Source organism: Neovison vison, chromosome 9 (genome assembly GCF_020171115.1).
Source record: "Neovison vison isolate M4711 chromosome 9, ASM_NN_V1, whole genome shotgun sequence".
NCBI lineage: Eukaryota > Metazoa > Chordata > Mammalia > Carnivora > Mustelidae > Neogale > Neogale vison.
The window spans coordinates 63,221,609-63,244,662 of NC_058099.1; positions in this window are offsets into that span (position 1 = coordinate 63,221,609).

Genomic DNA, 23,054 nt, shown 5'->3' on the forward strand with positions numbered 1-23,054 from the left:
ACCCGCATACAGCGAAACCCTCTTTGCCCAGACATTCTTTCTGCTTGAGAGAGAAGCATCGTTGCGCTTGTGGAAAGAGCCTTAAGGAGCGGGACACACATGTCACCACGCTCCCAAGGAGAATGTTTGGGGATGTCGCAATCCCCGCTTCGGGAGTAGAGAGTAGACTTTGGCATTGGTGTTGGGAAAAAGAAAAGATGTTGGAAAGTAGGCGCTATGAGGAACACCGCCTGTGGTAGACAAATGGCAACCACTCCGTGTGAGGTCACACAGAAACCTGGCTTCTATGGGTACAGGAGGGGATAACTAAAGCAAGGGTGCCTGCTCCACTCTGAGGAAGGTGTCTTGGCAGAAGCCTCTTGTATATTCTGTACGCCTGAAAGCCAGAGGGAAAGGCCAGACCCTGGTTATGCCAAATGTTGGCTGTCTACACAGAGTGCATTCCTGGGCGACGCACGCTGCTAAGGGTCGTGCCTGTGTCTGCTGACTTTGGAGAGGCAGTGTGAACCCAGGGCACGAACCTTGTGCCCTGGGAAGGAAGGCCTAAGAGACAGCAACTCTCTTGCAAGTCTTCTTCCCTCATGCAGGAGAGCGAACTTCTAAAGCTTTGGTGAGGATGCAGCAGCAAAATGCTGTTTGTGCCAAGCAGAAAACCTCTGGAAAAGATCAGCATTCACTGGGAAATCACTGTCGGTTTTGTGGGCACCTGAATCTTGTCTCAGCCTAGTCTCCACAGTCCGAGGAGTGAATCCCGCATACAGCGAAACCCTCTTTGCCCAGACATTCCTTCCGCTCGAGAGAGAAGCATGATTGCACTTGTGGAAAGAGCATTAGGGAGAAGGACACACCTGTCACCACGCTCCCAAGGAGAATGTTTGGGGAAGGCGCAATCCCCGCTTCGGGAGTAGAGAGTAGACTTTGGCATTGGTTTTGAAAAAGAAGTGATGCCGTAAGGCAGGCGCTCTGAAGAACACCGTCTGTGGTAGACTAATTGGAACCACTCCGTGTGAGGTAACACAAATCCTGGCTTCTAAGGGTACAGGAGGGGATAACTAAAGCAAGGTTGCCTGCTCCACTCTGAGAAAGGAGTCTTGGCAGAAAGCACTGGTATTCTGTGTACCCCTGAACGCCAGAGCAAAAGGCCAGACCCTGTTTATGCCCGGTGTTCGCAACCTACACAGAGTGCATTCCTGGGCGACGCACCTGCTACAGGGTCGTGTCTGTGTCTGCTGACAGTGGAGAGGCAGTGTGAACCCAGGACGCGAACCTTGTGCCCCGGAATGCAAGGCCCAAGAGGCAGCAACTCTCTTGCAAGTCTTCTTCCCTCATGCAAGAGAGCAAACTTCTAAAGCTTTGCTGTGGATGCAGCATCAAAGTGCTGTTCACGCCAAGAAGAAAACCTCTGTAAAAGCTCAGCATTCACTGGGAAATCAATGTCAGTTCTGTGGCCATCCCAGGCTTGTCTCAGCCTAGTCCACACAGTCCGGACGGTGAAACCCGCATAGAGCGAAAACCTCATTGCCCAGACATTCCTTCTGCTCGAGAGATAAGCATGGTTGCACTTATGGAAAGAGCATTAAGCAGATGGACTCACCCGTTAACATGCTCTCAAGGAGAAGGTATCGGGAAGGTGCAATACCCGCTTCGGGAGTAGAGAGGAGACGTTTGCTTTGGTTGGGCAAACAGAAGCGATGCTGGAAAGTATGCGCTCTGAGGAACACCCCCTGTGGAAGACTAGGGTCAACCACTCCCTGTGAGGTGACACAGAACCCTGGCTTCTAAAGGGTACAGGAAGAGACAACTAGGGCAAGGGTGCTGCTCCATTCTGAGAAAGGAGTCTTGGCAGAAGGCTCTTGTATTCTCTGTACGCCTTAACGCCAGAGCAAAAGGCCAGACCCTGGTTATGCCTGGTGTGGGCAGTCTACACAGAGTGCAACCCTGGGCGACGCACGCTGCTACAGGGTCGTGGCTGTGTGTGCTGTCCTTGGAGAGGCAGTGTGAACCCAGGGCACGAACCTAGTGCCCCGGAATGCAGGGCCCAAGAGGCAGAAACTCTCTTGCAGGTCTTCTTCCCTCATGCAGTAGGGCGAACTTCTAAAGCTTTGCTGAGGTTGCAGCATCAAAGTGCTGTTCGCGCCATGCAGACAACCTCTGGAAAAGCTCAGCATTCACTGGGAAATCATTGTCGGTTCTTTAGGCACCTGAATCTTGTCTCAGCCTAGTCTCCGCAGACCGGAGCTTGAAACCTGCATGCAACGAAACCCTCTTTGCCCAGACATTCCTTCTGCTCCAGAGAGAAGCATGGTTGCGCATGTGGAAAGATCATTAAGGAGAGGGAAACACCTGTCACCATGCTCCCCAGCATAATGTCTGTGGAAGGCGCAGACGTCTCCCCGGGATAAGTGAGGAATTGTTGGTACTGTTGTTTGTAAACAGACGCGATGCCAGAAAGCCTGCGCTCTGAGGAATACTGCCTGTGGAAGACAAGTGTCATCCAATCCCTGGTTATGCGAGGTGTTCGTAGTCTACACAGAGTGCAATCCTGGGCGACGCACTCTGCTACAGTGGCAGTGTGAACCCAGGACGCGAACTTGGTGCCCCGGAATGCACCAGAGAAGCATGGTTGCGCTTGTGGAAAGAGCATTAAGGAGAGGGACACACCTGTCACCACGCTCCCAAGGAGAATGTTTGGGGAAGGTGCAATCCCCGCTTCGGGAGTAGAGAGTAGACTTTGGCATTGGTGTTGGGAAAGAGAAGCGAAGCTGGAAAGCAGGCGCTCTGTGGAACACCGCCTGTGGTAGACTAATGGCAACCACTCCGTGTGAGGTGACACAGAACCCTGGCTTCAAAGGGTACAGGAGGGGATAATTAAAGCAAGGGTGCCTGCTCCACTCTGAGAAAGGAGTCTTGGCAGAAGGCTCTGGTATTCTGTGTACCCCTGAACGCCAGAGCAAAAGGCCAGAAACTGGTTATGCCCGGTGTGGAAGCGTACACAGAGTGCATTCCTGTGCGACGCAGGATGCTACAGAGTCGTGTCCTTGTCTGCTGACATTGGAGAGACAGTGTGAACCCAGGGCGCGAAACTTGAGCCCCGGAATGCAAGGCCCAAGATGCAGCAACTCTCTTGCAAGTCTTCTTCCCTCATGCAGGAGAGCGATCATCTAAAGCTTTGCTGAGGATGCAGCAGCAAAGTGCTGTTCGCGCCAAGCAGAAAACCTCTGGAAATGCTCAGCATTCACTGGGAAATGAATGTCAGTTCTGTGGCCATCCCAGGCTTGTCTCAGCCTTGTCTCCACAGACCGGAGGGTGAAACCCGCATACAGCGGAACCCTCGATGCCCACACATTCCTTCTGCTCGAGAGATAAGCATGGTTGCGCTTATGGAAAGAGCATTAATGAGAGGGTCTCTCCCGTTAACTCGCTCCCAAGGAGAAGGTATGGGGAATGCGCAATTCCCGCTTCGGGAGTAGAGAGGAGACGTAGGCTTGGTGTGGGCAAACAGAAGCGATGCTGGAAAGTATGCGCTCTGAGGAACACCCCCTGTGGAAGACTAGTGTCAACGACTCCCTCGAGGTGACACAGTACCATGGCTTCTAAAGGGTACAGGAGGGGACACTTAGGGCAAGGTTGCTGCTTCACTCTAAGAAAGGAGTCTTACAGGAAGGCTCTTGGATTCTGTGTACGGCAGAACGCCAGAGCAAAAGGCCAGATCCTGGTTATGCCTAGTGTTGGCAGTCTTCCAAGAGTGCAATCCTGGGAGACGCACGCTGCTACAGGGTTGTGGCTGTGTCTGCTGACATTGGAGAGGCAGTGTGAACCAGGGCCCGAGCCTTGTGCCCCGGAATGCAAGGCCCAAGAGGCAGCAACTCTCTTGCAGGTCTTCTTCCCTCATGCAGGAGAGCGAACTTCTAAAGCTTTGCTGAGGATGCAGCAGCCAAGTGCTGTTCGGGCCAAGCAGAAAACCTGTGGAAAAGCTCAGCATTGACTGGGAAATCACTGTCGCTTCTGTGGGCACCTGAATCTTGTCTCAGCCAAGTCTCCACAGTCCGGAGGGTGAATCCTACAGACAGCGAAACCCTCTTGACCCAGACATTCCTTCTGCTCGAAAGAGAAGCATGGTTGCGCTTGTGGAAAGAGCATTAAGGAGAGGGACACACCTGTCACCACGATCCCAAGTAGAAGGTTTGGGGAAGGCGCAATCCCCGCTTCGGGAGTAGAGAGTAGACTTGGGATTGGTGTTGGGAATAAGAAGCGATGCCGGAAAGCAGGCGCCCTGAGGAACACCGCCTGTGGTAGACTAATGGCAACCACTCCGTGTGAGGTGACACAGAACCCTGGCTTCTAAGGGTACAGGAGGGGATAACAAAAGCAAGGGTGCCTGCTCCACTCTGAGAAAGGAGTCTTTGGAGAAGGCTCTGGTATTCTGTGTACGCCTGAACGCCAGAGCAAAAGGCCAGTCCTGGTTATGCCCGGTGTTGGCAGCCTGCACAGAGTGCATTCCTGTGTGACGCACGATGCTAAACGGTGGTGACTGTGTCTGCTGACCTTGGAGAGGTAGTGTGAACCCAGGGCGAGAAACTCGTGCCCCGGAATGCAAGGTCCAAGAGGCAGCAACTCTCTTGCAGGTGTTCTTACCTCATGCAGGAGATCGAGCTTCTAAATCTTTTCTGAGGTTGCAGCAGCAAAGTGCTGTACGCGCCAGGCAGAAAACCTCTGGAAAAGCGCAGCATTCACTGGGAAATCAATGTCAGTTCTGTGGCCATCCCAGGTTTGTCTCAGCCTAGTCTCCACAGTCCGGAGGGTGAAACCTGCATACAGCGAAACCCTCTTTGCCCAGACATTCCTTCTGCTCGAGAGATAAGCATGGTTGCGCATATGGAAAAAGCATTAAGGAGAGGGACACACCCGTTAACACGCTCCCAAGGAAATGGTATGGGGAATGCGCAATCCCCGCATCGGGAGTAGAGAGTTGACTTTGGCATTGGTGTTGGGAAAAAGAAGTGATGCCGGAAAGCAGGCGCTCTGAGTAACACCGCCTGTGGTAGACTAATGGCAAAGACTCCGTGTGAGGTGACACAGAACCCTGGCTTCTAAAGGTACAGGAGGGGATAACTAAAACAAGGGGGCCTTCTCCAATCTGATAAAGGAGTCTTGGCAGAAGGCTCTGATATTCTGTGTACCCCTGATCTCCAGTGCAAAAGGCGAGACCCTGGTTATGCCCGGTGTTGGCAGCCTACACAGAGTGCATTCCTGGGCGATGCACGAGGCTACAGGGTCGTGTCTGTGTCTGCTGACATTGGAGAGGCAGTGTGAACACAGGGCACGAAACTTGTGCCCCGGAATGCAAGGCCCAGTAGGCAGCAACTCACTTGCAAGTCTTCTTCCCTCATGCAGGAGAGGGAACTTCTAAAGCTTTGCTGAGGATGTAGCAGCAAAGTGCTGTTCGTGCCAAGCAGAAAACCTCTGGGAAAGCTCAGCATTCAATGGGAAATCAATGTCAGTTCTGTGGCCATCCCAGGCTTGTCTCAAGCTAGTCTCCACAGTCCGGAGGGTGAAACCCGCATACAGCGAAACCCTCTTGGCCAGACATTCCTTCTGCTCGAGAGAGAAGCATGTTTGCGCTTATGGAAAGAGCATTAAGGAGAGGGACTCTCCCGTTAACACATTCCCAAGGAGAAGGTATGGGGAAGGCGCAATACCCGCTTCGGGAGTAGAGAGGAGATGTTTGCTTTGGTGTGGGCAAACAGAAGAGATGCTGGAAAGTATGCGCTCTGAGGACCACCCCGTGTGGAAGACTAGTGTCAACCACTCCCTGTGAGGTGACACAGAACCCTGGCTTCTCAAGGGTACAGGAGTGGACAACTAGGGTAAGGGTGCTGCTCCACTCTAAGAAAGGAGTCTTGGCAGAAGGCTCTTGTATTCTGTGTACGCCTTAACGCCAGAGCAAAAGGCCAGACCCTTGTTATGCCTGGTGTTGGCAGTCTAAACAGAGTGCAATCCTGGGTGACGCACGCTGCTACAGGGTCGTGGCTGTGTCTGCTGACATCGGAGAGGCAGTTTTAACAAAGTGCGCGAAACTTGTGCCCCGGAATGCAAGCCCATGCGGCAGTAACTCTCTTGAAGGTCTTCACCCTCATGCAGGAGAGCGAACTTCTAAAGCTTTGCTGAGGATGCAGCATCAAAGTGCTGTTCGAGCCTAGCAGAAATCCTCTGGAAAAGCTCAGCATTCACTGGGAAATCACTGGCGGTTCTGTGGGCACCTGAGGCTTGTCTCAGCCTGTCTCCACAGTCTGGAGGGTGAAACCTGCATGCAGCGATACCGTCTTTGGCCCAGACATTCCTTCTGCTCCACAGAGAAGCATGGTTGCGCTTGTGGAAAGAGAATTAAGGAGAGGGACACACCTGTCACCATGCTCCCCAGCATAATGTCTGTGGAAGGCGCAGACGCCTCCCCGGGAGAAGGGAGGAATTGTTGGTCCTGCTGTTTGTAAACACACTCGATGACAGAAAGCCTGCGCTCTGAGGAATACCGCCTGTGGAAGACAAGTGTCATCCAATCCCTGTGAGGTGAAACAGAATCCTGGCTTCTATGTGTACAGAATGGGATTTCTAGGGCAATGGTGACTGTACCGCTCTGAGAAAGGAGTCCTGGCAGAAGGCTCTGGTATTCTGTGTACGCCTGAATGCCAGAGCAAAAGGCCAGACCCTGGTTATGCCTGGTGTTGGTAGTCTACACAGAGTGCATTCCTGGGCGACGCACGCTGCTACAGGGTCGTGGCTGTGTCTGCTGAAATTGGAGAGGAAGTGTGACCCCACCCCATGAACCTTGTGCCCCAGAATGCAAGGCCCAAGAGGCAGCAACTCTCTTGCAAGTCTTCCTCTCTCATGCAGGAGAGCGAACTTCTAACGCTTTGCTGAGGATGCAGCAGAAAAGTGCTGTTTGCGCCAAGCAGATAACCTCCGGAAAAGCTCAGCATTCACTGGGAAATCACTGTCGGTTCTGTGGGCACCTGAATCTTGTCTCAGCCTAGTCTCCAAAGTCCGGAGGGTGAATCCCGCATACAGCGAAACCCTCTTTGCCCAGACATTCCTTCTGCTCAAGAGAGACACATGGTTGCGCTTTTGGAAAGAGCATTAAGGTGAGGGACACACCTGTCACCACGCTCCCAAGGAGAATGTTTTGAAGGCACAAGCCCCGCTTCGGGAGTAGAGAGTAGACATTGGCATTGGTGTTGGGAAAAAGAAGCGATGCTGGAAAGCAGGCACTCTGAAGAACACCGCCTGTGGTAGACTAATGGCAACCATTCCGTGTGAGGTGACACAGAACCCTGGCTTCTAAGGGTATAGGAGGGCATAATTAAAGCAAGGGTGACGGCTCTACTCTGAAAAACGAGTCTTGGCAGAATGCTCTGGTATTCTGTGTACCCCTGAACGCCAGAGCAAAAGGCCAGACCCTGTTTATGCCTGGTGTGGCAGCCTACACAGAGTGCATTCCTGTGCGACGAAGGATGCTACAGAGTCGTGTCTGTGTCTGCTGACTTGGAGAGACAGTGTGAACCCAGGGAGCGAACCTTGTGCCCCGAAAATCAAGGCCCAAGAGGCATCAACTCTCTTGCAAGTCTTCTTCCCTCATGCATCAGAGCGAACTTCTAAAGCTTTGCTGAGTATGCAGCATCAAAGTGCTGTGCGCGCCTAGCAGAAAACCTCTGGAAAAGCTCAGCATTCACTGGGAAATCACTGTCGGTTCTGTGGGCACCTGAATCTTGTCTCAGCCCAGACTCCACAGTCCGGAGGGTGAATACCGCATACAGCGAAACCCTCCTGACCCATATATTCCTTCTGCTCAAAAGAAGAGAAGGTGTTGGGAAGGCGCAATCCCCGCTTCGGGAGTAGAGAGTAGACTTTGGTATTGGTGTTGGGAAAAAGAAGCGATGCTGGAAAGCAGGCGCTCTGAAGAACACCGCCTGTGGTAGACTAATGGCAACCATTCCGTGTGAGGTGACACAGAGCCCTCGCTTCTAAAGGTACAGGCGGTGATAACTAAAGCAAGGGTGCCTGCTCCACTCTGAGAAAGGAGTCTTGGCAGAAGGCTCTGATATTCTGTGTACCACTGAACGCCAGAGCAAAAGGCCAGACCCTGGTTATTCCCGGTGTTGGCAGCCTACACAGAGTGCATTCCTGTGTGATGCACGATTCTACAGGCTCGGGGTTGTGTCTGCTGACATTAGAGAGGCAGTGTGAACCCAGGGCTCGAACCTTGTGCCCCGGAATGCAAGGACCAAGAGGCAGCAACTCTCTTGCAGGTGTTCTTCCCTCATGCAGGTGAGCGAACTTCTAAAGCTTTGCTGAGGATGCAGCAGCAAAGTGCTGTTCGTGCCAAGCAGAAAACCTCTGGAAAAGCGCAGCATTCACTGGGAAATCAATGTCAGTTCTGTGGCCATCCCAGGCTTTACTCAGCCTAGTCTCCTCAGTCCAGAGGGTGAAACCCGCATACAGCGAAACCCTCTTTGCACAGACATTCCTTCTGCTCGAGAGATAAGCATGGTTGCCCTTATGGAAAGAGCATTAATGAAAGGACTCACCCGTTAACACGCTCCCAAGGAGAAGGTATGGGGAAGGCGCCATCCCCGCTTCGGGTGTAGAGAGGAGACGTTGGTTTGGTGTCGGAAAACAGAAGCGATGCCGGAAAGCATGCGCTCTGAGGAACACCGCCTGTGGAAGACTAGTGTCTACCACTCCCTCTGAGAGTACACAGAACCTGGCTTATACGGGTACAGGAGGAGAAACTAGGAAAAGGGTGCTTCTCCACCCTGAGAAAGGAGTCTTGGCAGAAGGTTCTGGTATCTGTGTACCCCTGAACGCCAGAACAAAAGGCCAGACCCTGGTTATGCCCCGTGTTGGCAGCCTACACAGAGTGCAATCCTGTGTGACACACGATGCTACAGGGTCGTGGCTGTGTCTGCTGTCATTGGAGAGGCAGTGTGAACCCAGGGTGCGAACCTTGTGCCCCGGAATGCAACGCCCAAGGGGCAGCAACTCTCTTGCAAGTCTTCTTCCCTCATGCAGGAGAGCAAACTTCTAAAGCTTTGCTCAGGATGCAGCAGCAAAGTGCTGTTAGCGCCAAGCAGAAAACCTCTGGAAAAGCTCAGCATTCACTGGGAAATCAATGTCAATTCTGTGGCCATCCCAGGCTTGTCTCAGCCTAGTCTCCACAGTCCGGAGGGTGATACCCGCATACAGCGAAACCCTCTTTGCCCAGGCATTGCTTTGCTCGAGAGAAACATGTTTGAGCTTGTGGAAAGAGCATTAAGGAGAGGGACACAACTGTCACCATGCTCCCCAGCATAATGTTTGTGGAAGGCGCATATGCCTCCCCGGGAGAAGGGAGGTATTGTTGGCACTGCTGTTTGTAAACTATGCGAAGCCCGAAAGCCTGAATTCTGAGAAACACCGCCTGTGGAAGACGAGTGTCTTCTAATCCATGTGAGGTGAAACAGAACCCTGGCTTCTAAAGGTACAGGAGGGGATGACTAATGCTAGGGTGACTGCTCTACTCTGAGAAAGGAGTCTTGCAGAAGGCTCTGGTATTCTGTGTATGCCTGAACGCCAGAGCAAAAGGCCAGTCCCTGGTTATGCCTGGTGTTGGTAGTCTACACAGAGTGCAATCCTGGGCGACGCACGCTGCTACAGGGTCGTGGCTGTGTCTGCTGACATGGGAGAGGCAGTGTGAACCCAGGGCGCGAACCTTGTGCCCTGGAAAGCAAGGCCCAAGTGGCAGCAACTCTCTAGCAATTCTTCTTCCCGCATGCACGAGAGTGAGCGTCTAAAGCTTTGCTGAGGATACAGCAGCAAAGTGCTGTTCGCGCAAAGCAGAATACCTCTGGAAAAACTCAGCATTCACTGAGAAATCAATGTCGGTTCTGTGGGCACTTGAATCTTGTCTCAGCCTAGTCTCCACAGTCCGGAGCGTGAAACCTGCATGCAACGAAACCCTCTTTGCCCAGACATTCCTTCTGCTCCAGAGAGAAGCATGGTTGCGCTTGTGGAAAGAGCATTAAGGAGAGGGACACACCTGTCACCATGCTCCCCAGCATAATGTCTGTGGAAGGCGCAGACGCCTCCCCGGGATAAGTGAGGAATTGTTGGTACTGCTGTTTGTAAACAGACGCGATGCCAGAAAGCCTGCGCTCTGAGGAATACTGCCTGTGGAAGACAAGTGTCATCCAATCCCTGGTTATGCGAGGTGTTGGTAGTCTACACAGAGTGCAATCCAGGGCGACGCACGCTGCTACAGAGGCAGTGTGAACCCAGGGCACGAACCTGATACCCCGGAATGCACCAGAGAGAAGCATGGTTGCGCTTGTGGAAAGAGCATTAAGGAGAGGGACACACCTGTCACCACGCTCCCAAGGAGAATGTTTGGGGAAGGCGCAATCACCGCTTCGGGAGTAGAGAGTAGACTTTGGCATTTGTGTTGGGAAAAAGAAGTGATGCTGAAAAGAAGGCGCTCTGAGGAAACCACATGTGGTAGACTAATGGCAACCACTCCGTGTAAGGTGACACAGAACCCTGGCTTCTAAGGGTACAGGAGGGGATAATTAAAGCAAGGGTTCCTGCTCCACTCTGAAAAAGGAGTCTCGGAGAAGGCTCTGGTATTCTGTGTACCCCTGAACGCCAGAGCAAAAGGCCAGACACTGGTTATGCCCGGTGTGGCAGCGTACACAGAGTGCATTCCTGTGCGACGCACGATGCTACAGAGCCGTGTCCTTGTCTGCTGACATTGGAGAGACAGTGTGAACCTAGGGCGCGAACCTTGTGCCCCGGAATGCAAGGCCCAAGAGGCAGCAACTCTCTTGCAAGTCTTCTAGCCTCATGCAGCAGAGCAAACTTCTAAATCTTTGCTGAAGATGCAACAGCAAAGTGCTGTTCGTGCCAAGCAGAAAACCTCTGGAAAAGCTCAGCATTCAATGGGAAATCAATGTCAGTTCTGTGGCCATCCCAGGCTTGTCTCAAGCTAGTCTCCACAGTCCGGAGGGTGAAACCCGCATACAGCGAAACCCTCTTGGCCAGACATTCCTTCTGCTCGAGAGATAAGCATGGTTGCGCTTATGGAAAGTGCCTTAATGAGAGGGACTCACTCGTTAACTCGCTCCCTAGGAGAAGGTATGGGGAAGGCGCAATACCCGCTTCGGGAGTAGAGAGGAGACGTTGGTTTGGTGTTGGCAAACAGAAGCGATGCGGGAAAGCATGCGCTCTGAGGAACACCGCCTGTGGACGACTATGGTCAACCACTACCTGTGAGGGTACACAGAACCTGGCTTCTAAGTGTACAGGAAGGGATAACTATGACAAGGGTGCTGCCCCACTCTGAGAATGGAGTCTTGAAGAAGGCTCTTGTATTCTGTGTACGCCTCAACGCAAGAGCAAAAGGCCAGACCCTGGTTATGGCCGCGGTTGGCAGCCTACACACAGTACATTCCTGAGCGACGCACGATGCTACAGGTTAGTGGCTGTGTCTGCTGACATTGGAGAGGCAGTGTGAACCCAGGGTGCGAACCTTGTGCCCCGGAATCCAACGCCCAAGGGGCAGCAACTCTCTTGCAAGTCTTCTTCCCTCATGCAGGAGAGCAAACTTCTAAAGCTTTGCTGAAGATGCAGCAGCAAAGTACTGTTCACGCAAAGAAGAAAACCTCTGAAAATCTCAGCATTCACTGCGAAATCAATGTCAGTTCTGTGGCCATCCCAGGCTTGTCTCAGCCTAGTCTCCACAGTCCGGAGGGTGAAACCCGCATACAGCGAAACCCTCTTTGCCCAGACATTCCTTCTGCTCGAGAGATAAGCATGATTTCGCTAATGGAAAGAGCATTAATGAGAGGGACTCACTCGTAAAACGCTCCCAAGGTGAAGGTATGGGGAAGGCGCAATACCCGCTCGGGAATAGAGAGGAGACGTTGGCTTGGTGTGGGCAAACAGAAGCGATGCTGGAAAGTATGTGCTCTGAGGAACACCCCCTGTGGAAGACTAGTGTCAACGACTCCCTCGAGGTGACACAGAACAATGGCTTCTAAAGTTTACAGGAGGGGACACTTAGGGCAAGGGTGCTGCTTCATCTGAGAAAGGAGTATTGGAAGAAGGCTCTTGGATGCTGTGTACGCCAGAACGCCAGAGCAAAAGGCCAGACCCTGGTTATGCCTGGTGTTGGCAGTCTTCCAAGGGTGCAATCCTGGGCGACACATGCTGCTACAGGGTCATGGCTGTTTCTGCTGACACTGGAGAGGCAGTGTGAACCCAGGGCGCGAGCCTTGTGCCCCGGAATGCAAGGCCCAAGAGACAGCAACTCTCTTGCAGGTCTTCTTCCATCATGCAGGAGAGCGAACTTCTAAAGCTTTGCTCAGGTAGCAGCACCCAAGTGCTGTTCGGGCCAAGCAGAAAACCTCTGGAAAAGCTCAGCATTGACTGGTAAATCACTGGCGGTTCTGTGGGCACCTGAAACTTGTCGCAGCCTAGTATCCACAATCCGGAGGGTGAATCCCGCATGCAGCGAATCCCTCTTGACCCATACATTCCTTCTGCTCGAAAGAGAAGCATGGTTGCGCTTGTGGAAAGAGCATTAAGGAGAGGGACGCACCTGTCACCACGATCCCAAGTAGAAGGTTTGGGGAAGGCGCAATCCCCACTTCGGGAGTAGAGAGCAGACTTTGGCATTGGTGCTGGGAAAAAGAAGCGATGACGGAAAGCAGGCGCCCTGAGGAACACTGCATGTGGTAGAGTAATGGCAACCACTCCGTGTGAGGTGACACAGAACCCTGGCTTCTAAGGGTACAGGAGGGGATAACTAAAGCAAGGGTGCCTGCTCCACTCTGAGAAAGGAGTCTTTGGAGAAGGCTCTGGTATTCTGTGTACGCCTGAACACCAGAGCAAAAGGCCAGACCTGATTATGCCCGGTGTTGGCAGCCTGCACAGAGTGCATTCCTGTGCGACGCACGATGTACATGGTCGTGGCTGTATCTGCTGACGTTGGAGAGGCAGTGTGAACCCTGGGCGCGAACTTCGTGCCCCGGAATGCAAGGCCCAAGAAGCAGCAACTCTCTTGCAATTCTTCTTCCCTCATGCAGGAGAACGAGCTTCTAAATCTTTGCTGAGGTTGCAGCAGCAAAGTGCTGTACGCGCCAGGCAGAAAAACTCTGGAAAAGCGCAGCATTCACTGGGAAATCAATGTCAGTTCTGTGGCCATCCCAGGTTTGTCTCATCCTAGTCTCCACAGTCTGGAGGGTTAAACCTGCATACAGCGAAACCCTCTTTGCCCAGACATTCCTTCTGCTCGATAGATAAGCATGGTTGCGCATATGGAATAAGCATTAAGGAGAGGGACTCACCCGTTAACACTCTCCCAAGGAAATGGTATGGGGAATGCGCAATCCCCGCTTTGGGAGTAGAGAGTAGACTTTGGGATTGGTGTTGGGAAAAAGAAGCGATGCCGGAAAGCAGGCACTTTGAGGACCACCGCCTGTGGTAGACTAATGGCAACCACTCCGTGTGAGAGGACACTGAACCCTGGCTTCTAAGGGTACAGGAGGGGATAACTAAAACAAGGGTGCCTGCTGCACTCTGAGAAAGGAGTCTTGGAGGAAGGATCTGGTATACTGTGTACCCCTGAACGCTAGAGCAAAAGGCGAGACCCTGGTCATGTCCGGTGTTGGCAGCCTACAAAGAGTGCATTCCTGGGTGACGCACGAGGCTACAGGGTCGTGTCTGTGTCTGCTGACAATGTAGAGGCAGTGTGAACCCAGGGCGCGAAACTTGTGCCCCGGAATGCAAGGCCCAAGAGGCAGCAACTCTCTTGCAAGTCTTCTTCCCTCATGCAGGAGAGCGAACTTCTAAAACTTTGCTGAGGATGCAGCAGCAAAATTCTGTTCGCGCCAAGCAGAAAACCTCTGGGAAAGCTCAGCATTCACTGGGAATTCAATGTCAGTTTTGTGGCCATCCCTGGCTTGTCTCAGCCTAGTCTCCACAGTCCGGTGGGTGAAGCCCGCATACAGCGAAAAACTCTTTGCCCAGACATTCCTTCTGCTCAAGAGATAGGCATGGTTGGGCTTATGGAAAGAGCATTACGGAGAGAGACTCACACGTTAACACATTTCCAAGGAGAAGGTATGGGGAAGGCGCAATACCCGCTTCGAGAGTAGAGAGTAGACGTTGGCTTTGGTGTGGGTAAACAGAAGAGATGCTGAAAAGTATGCGCTCTGAGGAACACCCCGTGTGGAAGACTAGTGTCAACTACTCCCTGTGAGGTGACACAGAACCCTGGCTTCTAAAGGGTACAGGAAGAGACAACTAGGGTAAGGGTGCTACTCCACTCTAAGAAAGGAGTCTTGGCAGAAGGCACTTGTATTCTGTGTACGCCTTAACGCCAGAGCAAAAGGCCAGACCCTGGTTATGCCTGGTCTTGGCAGTCTATACAGAGTGCTATCCTGGGCGACGCACGCTGCTACAGTGTCGTGGCTGTGTCTGCAGACATTGAAGAGGAAGTTTTAAGAAAGGGTGCGAAACTTGTGCCCCGGAATTCAAGGCCCATGAGGCAGTAACTCTCTTGCAGGTCTTCTTTCCTCATGCAGGAGAGTGAACTTCTAAAGCTTTGCTGATGATGCAGCATCAATGTGCTGTTCGCGCCTAGCAGAAATCCTCTGGAAAAGCTCAGCATTCACTGGGAAATCACTGTCGGTTCTGTGGGCACCTGAGGCTTGTCTCAGCCTCGTCTCCACAGTCCGGAGGGTGAAACCTGCATGCAGTGATACCCTCTTTGCCCAGACGTGCCTTCTGCTCCAGCAGAAACATGGTTGCGCTTGTGGAAAGAGCATTAAGGAGAGGGACACACCTGTCACCATGATCCCCAGCATTATGTCTGTGGAAGGCACAGAGGCCTCCCCGGAAAAGGGAGGAATTGTTGGAACTGCTGTTTGTAAACAGACTCGATGCCAGAAAGCCTGTGCTCTGAGGAATACCGCCAGTGGAAGACAAGTGTCATCCAATCCCTGTGAGGTGACACAGGACCCTGGCTTCTAAGTGTACAGGACGGGATTTCTAGGGCAATGGTGACTGTACCGCTATGAGAAAGGAGTCCTGGCAGAAGGCTCTGAAATTCAGTGTACGACTGAACCCCAGGCAAAAGGCCAGACGCTGGTTATGCCAAGTATTGGTAGTCTACACAGAGTGCATTCCTGGGCGACGCACGCTGCTACAGGGTCGTGGCTGTGTCTGCTGAAATTGGAGAGGCAGTGTGATCCAACGGCGCGAACCTTGTGCTTCGGAATGCAAGCACAAGAGGCAGCAACTCTCTTGCAAGTCTTCCCCCCCTGTGCAGGAGAGCAAACTTCTAACGCGTTGCTGAGGATGCAGCAGAAAAGTGCTGTTCGCGCCAAGCAGATAACCTCCGGAAAAGCTCAGCATTCACTGGAAAAACACTGTCGGTTCTGTGGGCACCTGAATCTGGTCTCAGCCAAGTATCCACAGTCCGGAGGGTGAATCCCGCATACAGCGAAACCCTCTTTGCCCAGACATTCCTTCTGCTCGAGAGAGAAGCATGGTTGTGCTTGTGGAAAGAGCCTTAAGGAGAAGTACACACCTGTCACCACGCTCCCAAGGAGAATGTTTGGGGAAGGCGCAAGCCCCGCTTCGGGAGTAGAGAGTAGACTTTGGCATTGGTGTTGGGAAAAAGAAGCGATGCTAGAAAGCAGGCACTCTGAGGAACACCGCCTGTGGTAGACTAATGGCAACCACTCCGTGTGAGGTGACACAGAACCCTGGCTTCTAAGGGTACAGGAGGGGATAATTAAAGCAAGCGTGACTGCTCTACATGAGAAAGGAGTCTTGGCAGAAGGCTCTGGTATTCTGTGTACCCCTGAGCGCCAGAGCAAAAGGCCAGACCCTGGTAATGCCTGGTGTTGCAGCCTACACAGAGTGCATTCCTGTGTGACGAATGATGCTACACGGTCGTGTCTGTGTCTGCTGACATTGGAGAGACAGTGTGACCCAGGGAGCGAACCTTGTGCCCCGGAATTCAAGGCCCAAGAGGCAGCAACTCTCTTGCAGGTCTTCTTCCCTCATGCAGGAGAGCGAACTTCTAAAGCTTTGCTGAGGATGCAGCATCAAAGTGCTGTGCGCGCCTAGCAGAAAACCTATGGAAAAGCTCAGCATTCACTGGGAAATCACTGGCGGTTCAGTGGGCACCTGAGGCTTGTCTCAGCCTAGTCTCCACAGTCCGGAGGGTGAAACCTGCATGCAGCGAAACCCTCTTTCCCAGACATTCCTTCTCCTCGAGAGAGAAGCATGGTTGCGCTTGTGGAAAGAGCATTAAGGAGAGGGACACACCTGTCACCATGATCCCCAGCATAATGTCTGTGGAAGGGGCAGACGCCTCCCCGGGAAAGGGAGGAATTGTTGGTACTGCTGTTTGTAAACAGACTCGATGCCTGAAAGCCTGCTTTCTGAGGAATACCGCCTGTGGAAGACAAGTGTCATCCAATCCCTGTGAGGTGACACAGGACCCTGGCTTCTAAGTGTACAGGACGGTATTACTAGGGCAATGGTGACTGTACCGCTCTGAGAAAGGAGTCCTGGCAGAAGGCTCTGGTATTCTGTGTACGCCTGAACCCCAGAGCAAAAGGCCAGACCCTGGATATGCCAGGTGTTGGCAGTCTACACAGAGTGCATTCCTGGGCGACGCACGCTGCTACAGGGTCATGGCTGTGTCTGCTGAAATTGGAGAGGCAGTGTGACCCCACGGCGCGAACCTTGTGCCCCGGAATGCAAGCACAAGAGGCAGCAACTCTCTTGCAAGTCTTCCTCCCTCATGCAGGAGAGCAAACTTCTAACGCTTTGCTGAGGATGCAGCAGAAAACTGCTGTTCGTGCCAAGCAGATAAAATCCGGAAAAGCTCAGCATTCACTGGGAAATCACTGTCGGTTCTGTGGGCACCTGAATCTTGTCTCAGCCTCGTCTCCACAGTCCGGAGGGTGAATCCCGCATACAGCGAAACCCTCTTTGCCCAGACATTCCTTCTGCTCGAAAGAGAAGCATGGTTGCGCTTGTGGAAAGAGCATTAAGGAGAGGGACACACCTGTCACCACGCTCCCAAGAGAAGGTGTTGGGAAGGCGCAATCACCGCTTCGGGGGTAGAGAGTAGACTTTGGTATTGTTGTTGGGAAAAAGAAGCGATGCAGGAAAGCAGGTGCTCTGCAGAACACCGCCTCTGGTAGACTAATGGCAGCCATTCCGTGTGAGGTGACACAGAACCCTGGCTTCTAAAGGTACAGGAGGTGATAACTAAAGCAAGGGTGCCTGCTCCACTCTGAGAAAGGAGTCTTGGCAGAAGGCTCTGGTATTCTGTGTACCCCTGAATGCCAGAGCAAAAGGACAGACCCTGGTTATGCCCGGTGTTGGCAGCATACACAGAGTGCATTCCTGTGCGACGCACGATTCTACAGGCTCGAGGCTGTGTCTGCTGACATTGGAGAGGCAGTGTGAACCCAAAGCTCGAACTTTGTGCCGCGGAATGCAAGGCCCAAGAGGCAGCAACTCTCTTGCAAGTCTTCTTCCCTCATGCAGGTGAGCGAACTTCTAAAGCTTTGCTGAGGATGCAGCAGCAAAGTGCTGTTCGCACCAAGCAGAAAACCTCTGGAAAAGCGCAGCATTCACTGGGAAATCAATGTCAGTCCTGTGGCCATCCCAGGCTTTACTCAGCCTAGTCTCCACTGTCCGGAGGTTGAAACCCGCATACAGCGAAACCCTCTTTGCCCAGACATTCCTTCTGCTCCAGAGATAAGCATGGTTACGCTTATGGAAATAGCATAATGAGAGGACTCACCCATTAACACGCTCCCAAGGAGAAGATATGGGGAAGGCGCAATCCCTGCTCGGGAGTAGAGAGGAGACGTTGGTTTGGTGTTGGAAAACAGAAACGATGTCGGAAAGCATGTTCTCTGAGGATCACCGCCTGCGGAACACTAGTTTCAACCACTCCCTGTGAGAGTACACAGAACCTGGCTTCTACGGGTACAGGAGGAGAAACTAGGACAAGGGTGCTTCTCCACTCTGAGAAAGGAGTCTTGCAGAAGGCTCTTGTATTCTGTGTACGCCTGAACGCAAGAGAAAAAGGCCAGAACTTGGTTATGCCTGGTGTTTTCAGTCTACACAGAGTGCAATCCTGGGCGACGCTCGATGCTACAGGGTCGTGGCTGTGTCTGCTGACATTGGAGAGGCAGTGTGAACCCAGGGCGCGAACCTTGTACCCCGGACTGCAAGGCCGAAGAGGAAGCAACTCTCTTGCAGATCTTCTTACCTCATGCAGGAGAACGAACTTCTAAAGCTTTGCTGAGGATGCAGAAGCCAAGTGCTGTTCGCGCCAAGCAGAAAACCTCTGGAAAAGCTCAGCATTCACTGGGAAATCAATGTCAGTTCTGTGGGCACCTGAGGCTTGTCTCAGCCTAGTCTCCACAGTCCGGAGCGTGAAACCCTCATACAGCAAAAATCTCTTTCCCCAGACATTCCTTCTGTTCGAGAGAGAAGCATGGTTGCGCTTGTGGGAAGAGCATTAAGGAGAGGGACACACCTGTCACCATGCTCCCCAGCATAATGTCTGTGGAAGGCTCAGACGCCTCCCCGGGAAAAGGGAGGAATAGTTGGCACTGCTGTTTGTAAACAGACGCGATGTCAGAAAGCCTGCACGCTGAGGAATACCGCCTGTGGAAGACAAAGTGTCATCCAATCCCTGTGAGGTGACACTGAACACTGGCTTCTAAAGGTACAGGAGGGGATGTCTAGGTCAAGGGTGACTGCTCCGCTCTGATAAAGGAGTCTTGGCAGAAGGGTCTGGTATTCTGTGTACGCATGAACGCCAGAGCAAAAGGCCAGACCCTGGTTATGCCAGGTGTTGATAGTCTAGACAGAGTGCAATCCTGGGTGACGCAGGGTGCTACAGGGTCGTGGCTGTGTCTACTGACATTGGAGACGCAGTGTGAACCCAGGGCACGAACCTGGTGCCCCGGAATGCAAGGCCCAAGAGGCAGCAACTCACTTGCAGGTCTTCTACGCTCATGCAGGCGAGCGAACTTCTAAAGGTTTGCTGAGGATGCAGCAGCAAAGTGCTGTACGCGCCAAGCAGAAAACCTCTGGAAAAGCTCAGCATTCCCTGGGAAATCACTGTCGGTTCTGTGAGCAACTGAATCTTGTCTCATCCTAGACTCCACAATCCAGATGGTGAATCCCGCATACAGAAAAACCCTCATTGCCCAGACATTCCTGCTGCTCGAGAGAGAAGCATGGTTGCGCTTGTGGAAAGAGCATTAAGGAGAGGGACACACCTGTCACCACGATCCCAAGGAGAATGATTGGGGAAGGCGCAATCCCCGCTTCGGGAGTAGAGAGTAGACTTTTGCTTTGGTGTTGGGAAAAAGAAGCGATGCCGGAAAGCAGGCGCTCTGACGAACACTGCCTGTGGCAGACTAATGGTAACCACTCCCTGTGAAGTGACACAGAACCCTGGATTCTAAGGGTACAGGAGGGGATAACTAAAGCAAGGGTGCCTGCTCCACTCTGAGAAAGGAGTCTTGGCAGAAGGCTCTGTTATTCTGTGTACCCCTGAATGCCAGAGCAAAAGGCCAGTCCCTGTTTATGCCAGGTGTTGGTAGTCTACACAGAGTGCATTCCTGGGGGACCACGCTGCTACAGGGTCGCGGCTGTGTCTGCTGACATGGGAGAGTCAGTGTGAACCCAGGCGCGAACGATGTGCCCCGGAAATCAAGGCCCAAGAGGCAGCAACTCTCTTACAAGTCTTCTTCCCTCATGCAGGAGAGCGAACATCTAAAGCTTTGCTGAGGATGCAGCATCAAAGAGCTGTTCGCGCCAATCAGAAAACCTCTAGAAAAGCTCAGCATTCACTGGAAAATCACTGTCGGTTCAGTGTGCACCTGAATCTTGTCTCAGCCTAATCTCCACAGTCCGGAGGGTGAAACCCGCATACAGCGAAACCCTCTTTGCCCAGACATTCCTTCTGCTCGAGAGATAAGCATGGTAGTGCTTGTGGAAAGAGCATTAAGGAAAGGGACACACCTGTCAGCAACCTCCAAGGATGGGTTAGGGCAAGGTGCAATCCCCGCTTCGGGAGTAGAGAGGAGACGTTGGCTTTGGTGTTAGCAAACAGAAGCGATGCCGGAAAGCATGTGCTCTGAGGAACACGGCCTGTGGAAAACTAGTGTCAACTACTCCCTATGATGGGACACAGAACCCTGGCATCTAAGGGTACAGGAGGGGATAACTAGGGCATGGGTACTGCTCCACTCTGAGAAATGAGTTTTGGCAGAAGGCTCTGGTATTCTGTGTACACCGGAACGACAAAGCAAAATGCCAGACCCTGGTTATGCCTGGTGTTGACAGTCTACACAGAGTGCAATCTTGGGCGATGCATGCTGCTACAGGGTCGTGCCTTTGTCTGCTGATATTGGAGAGGCAGTGTGAACCCAGGGCGCGAACCTTGTGCCCCGGAAGCAATGCCGAAGAGGCAGCAAGTCTCTTGCAAGTCTTCTTCCCTCATGCAAGAGAGCGAACTTCTAATGCTTTGCTAAGGATGCAGCAGCAAAGTGCTGTTCGCGCCAAGCAGAAAACCTCTGGAAAAGCTTAGTATTCACTGGGAAATCACTGTAGGTTCAGTGGGCACCTGAGGCTTGTCTCAGAATAGTCTCAACAGTGTGGAGGGTGAAAGCCGCATACAGCGAAACCCTCTTTGCCCAGATATTCCTTCTGCTCAAGAGAAAAGCATGGTTGCGCTTCTGGAAAGAGCATTAAGGAGAGGGACACACCTGTCAACACGCTCCCCAGAAAAATGTCTGTGGAAGGCACAGAGGTCTCCCCGGGTGAATTGATGAATTGTTGGCACTGCTGTTTGAAAACTGAGGCGATGCCCGAAAGCCTGCGCTCTGAGGAATGCCGCCTGTGGAAGACAAGTGTCATCCACTCCCTGTGAGGTGACACAGAACCCTGGTTCTTTGGGTATAAGAAGGGATGACTCGGGCAAGGGTGAATGATCCACTCTAAGAAAGGAGTCTTGCAGAAGGCTCTGATATTTTGTGTACGCCTGAACGCCAGAGCAAAAGGCCAGAAACTGGTTATGAAAGGAGTTGTCAGTCTACACAGAGTGCATTCCTGGACGATGCATGCTGCTACAGGGTTGTGGCTGTGTCTGCTGACATTGGAGAGGCAGTGTGAACACAGGGCACGAAACTTGTGCCCCGGAATGCAAAGCCAAGAGGCAGCACTCTCTTGCAAGTCTTCTTCCCTCATGCAGGAGAGCGAACTTCTAAAGCTTTGCTGAGAATGCAGCAGCAGAGTGCTATTCGCGCCAAGCAGAAAAACCTCTGGAAAAGCTCAGCATTCACTGGGATATCACTGTCGATTCTGTGGGCACCAGAGGCTTGTCTCAGCCTAGTCTCCACAGTCCAGAGGGTGAATCCCGCATACAGCAAAACCCTCTTTGCCCAGACATTCCTTCTACTCGAGAGAGAAGCATGGTTGCGCTTGTGGAAAGAACATTAAGGATAGGGACACACTTGTCACCACGCTCCCAAGGAGAATGTTTGGGGAAGGCGCAATCCACGCTTCGGGAGTAGAGAGTAGATTTTGGCATTGGTGTTGGGAAACAGAAGCGATGCCGGAAAGCAGGCGCTCTGAGGAACACCGCCTGTGGTAGACTAATGGCAACCACTCCGTGTGAGGTGACACAGAAACCTGGCTTCTAAAGGTACAGAAGGGGATAACTAAAGCAAGGGTGCCTGCTCCCCTCTGAGAAAGGAGTTTTGGCAGAAGGCTCTGGTATTCTCTGTACCCTGAACGCCAGAGCAAATGACCAGACCTGGTTATGCCTGGTGTTTGCAGCCTGCACAGAGTGCATTCCTGTGCGACGTACGATGCAACAGGGTCGTGGCTGTGTCTACTGACATTGGAGAGGAAATGTGAACCCAGGGCGCGAACCTTGTGCCCCGGAAAGCAAGGCCCAAGAGGCAGCAACTCTCTTACAAGTCTTCTTCCTTCATGCAGGAGAGCGAACTTCTAAAGCTTTGCTGAAGATGCAGCAGCAAAGTGCTCTCAGGCCAAAGAGAAAAACTCTGGAAAAGCTCAGCATTCACTGAGAAATCAATGTCAGTTATGTGGCCATCCTAGGCTTGTTTCAGCTTAGTCTCCACAGTCCAGAGGGTGAAACCCGAATATAGCATAATCCTCTTTGCCCAGGCATTGCTTCTGCTCGTGAGAGAAGCATGTTTGAGCTTGTAGAAAAGGCATTAAGGAGAGGGACACACCTGTCACCATGCTCCACAGCAAAATGTCTGTGGAATGCGCATACGCCTCCCCGGGAGAAGTGAGGAATTGTTGGCACTGCTGGTTGTAAACAGACGCGATGCCAGAAAGCCTGCACTCTTAGGAATAGCACCTGTGGAAGACAAGTGTCATCAAATCCCTATGAGGTGACACCGAACCCTGGCTTCTAAGGGTACAGGAGGGGATGTCTACGGCAAGGGTGACAGCTCCACTCTGAGAAAGGAGTCTTGGAAGAAGGCTCTGGTATTCTGTGCACGCTTGAACTCAAGAGAAAAAGGCCAGACCCTGGTTATGCCCGGTGTTGGCAGTATACACAGAGCGCACTCCTGGGCGCTGCACGCTGCTACAGGGTCGTGGCTGTGTCTGCTGACATTGGAGAGGCAGTGTGAACACAGGGCGGGAACCTTGTGCCCCGGAATACAACGCCCAAGAGGCAGCAACTCTCTTGCAGGTCTTCTTCCCTCATGCAGGAGAGCGAACTTCTAAATATTTGCTGAGGATGCAACAAAAAAGTTCTGTTCGCGTCAACCAGAAAACCTCTGTAAAAGATCAGCATTCACTGGGAAATCACTGTCGGTTCTGTGGACACATGAGGATTGTCTCAGCCTAGTCTCCACAGTCCGCAGGGTGAATCCCGCATACAGGGAAACCCTCTTTGCCCAGACTGTCCTTCTGCTCGAGAGAGAAGC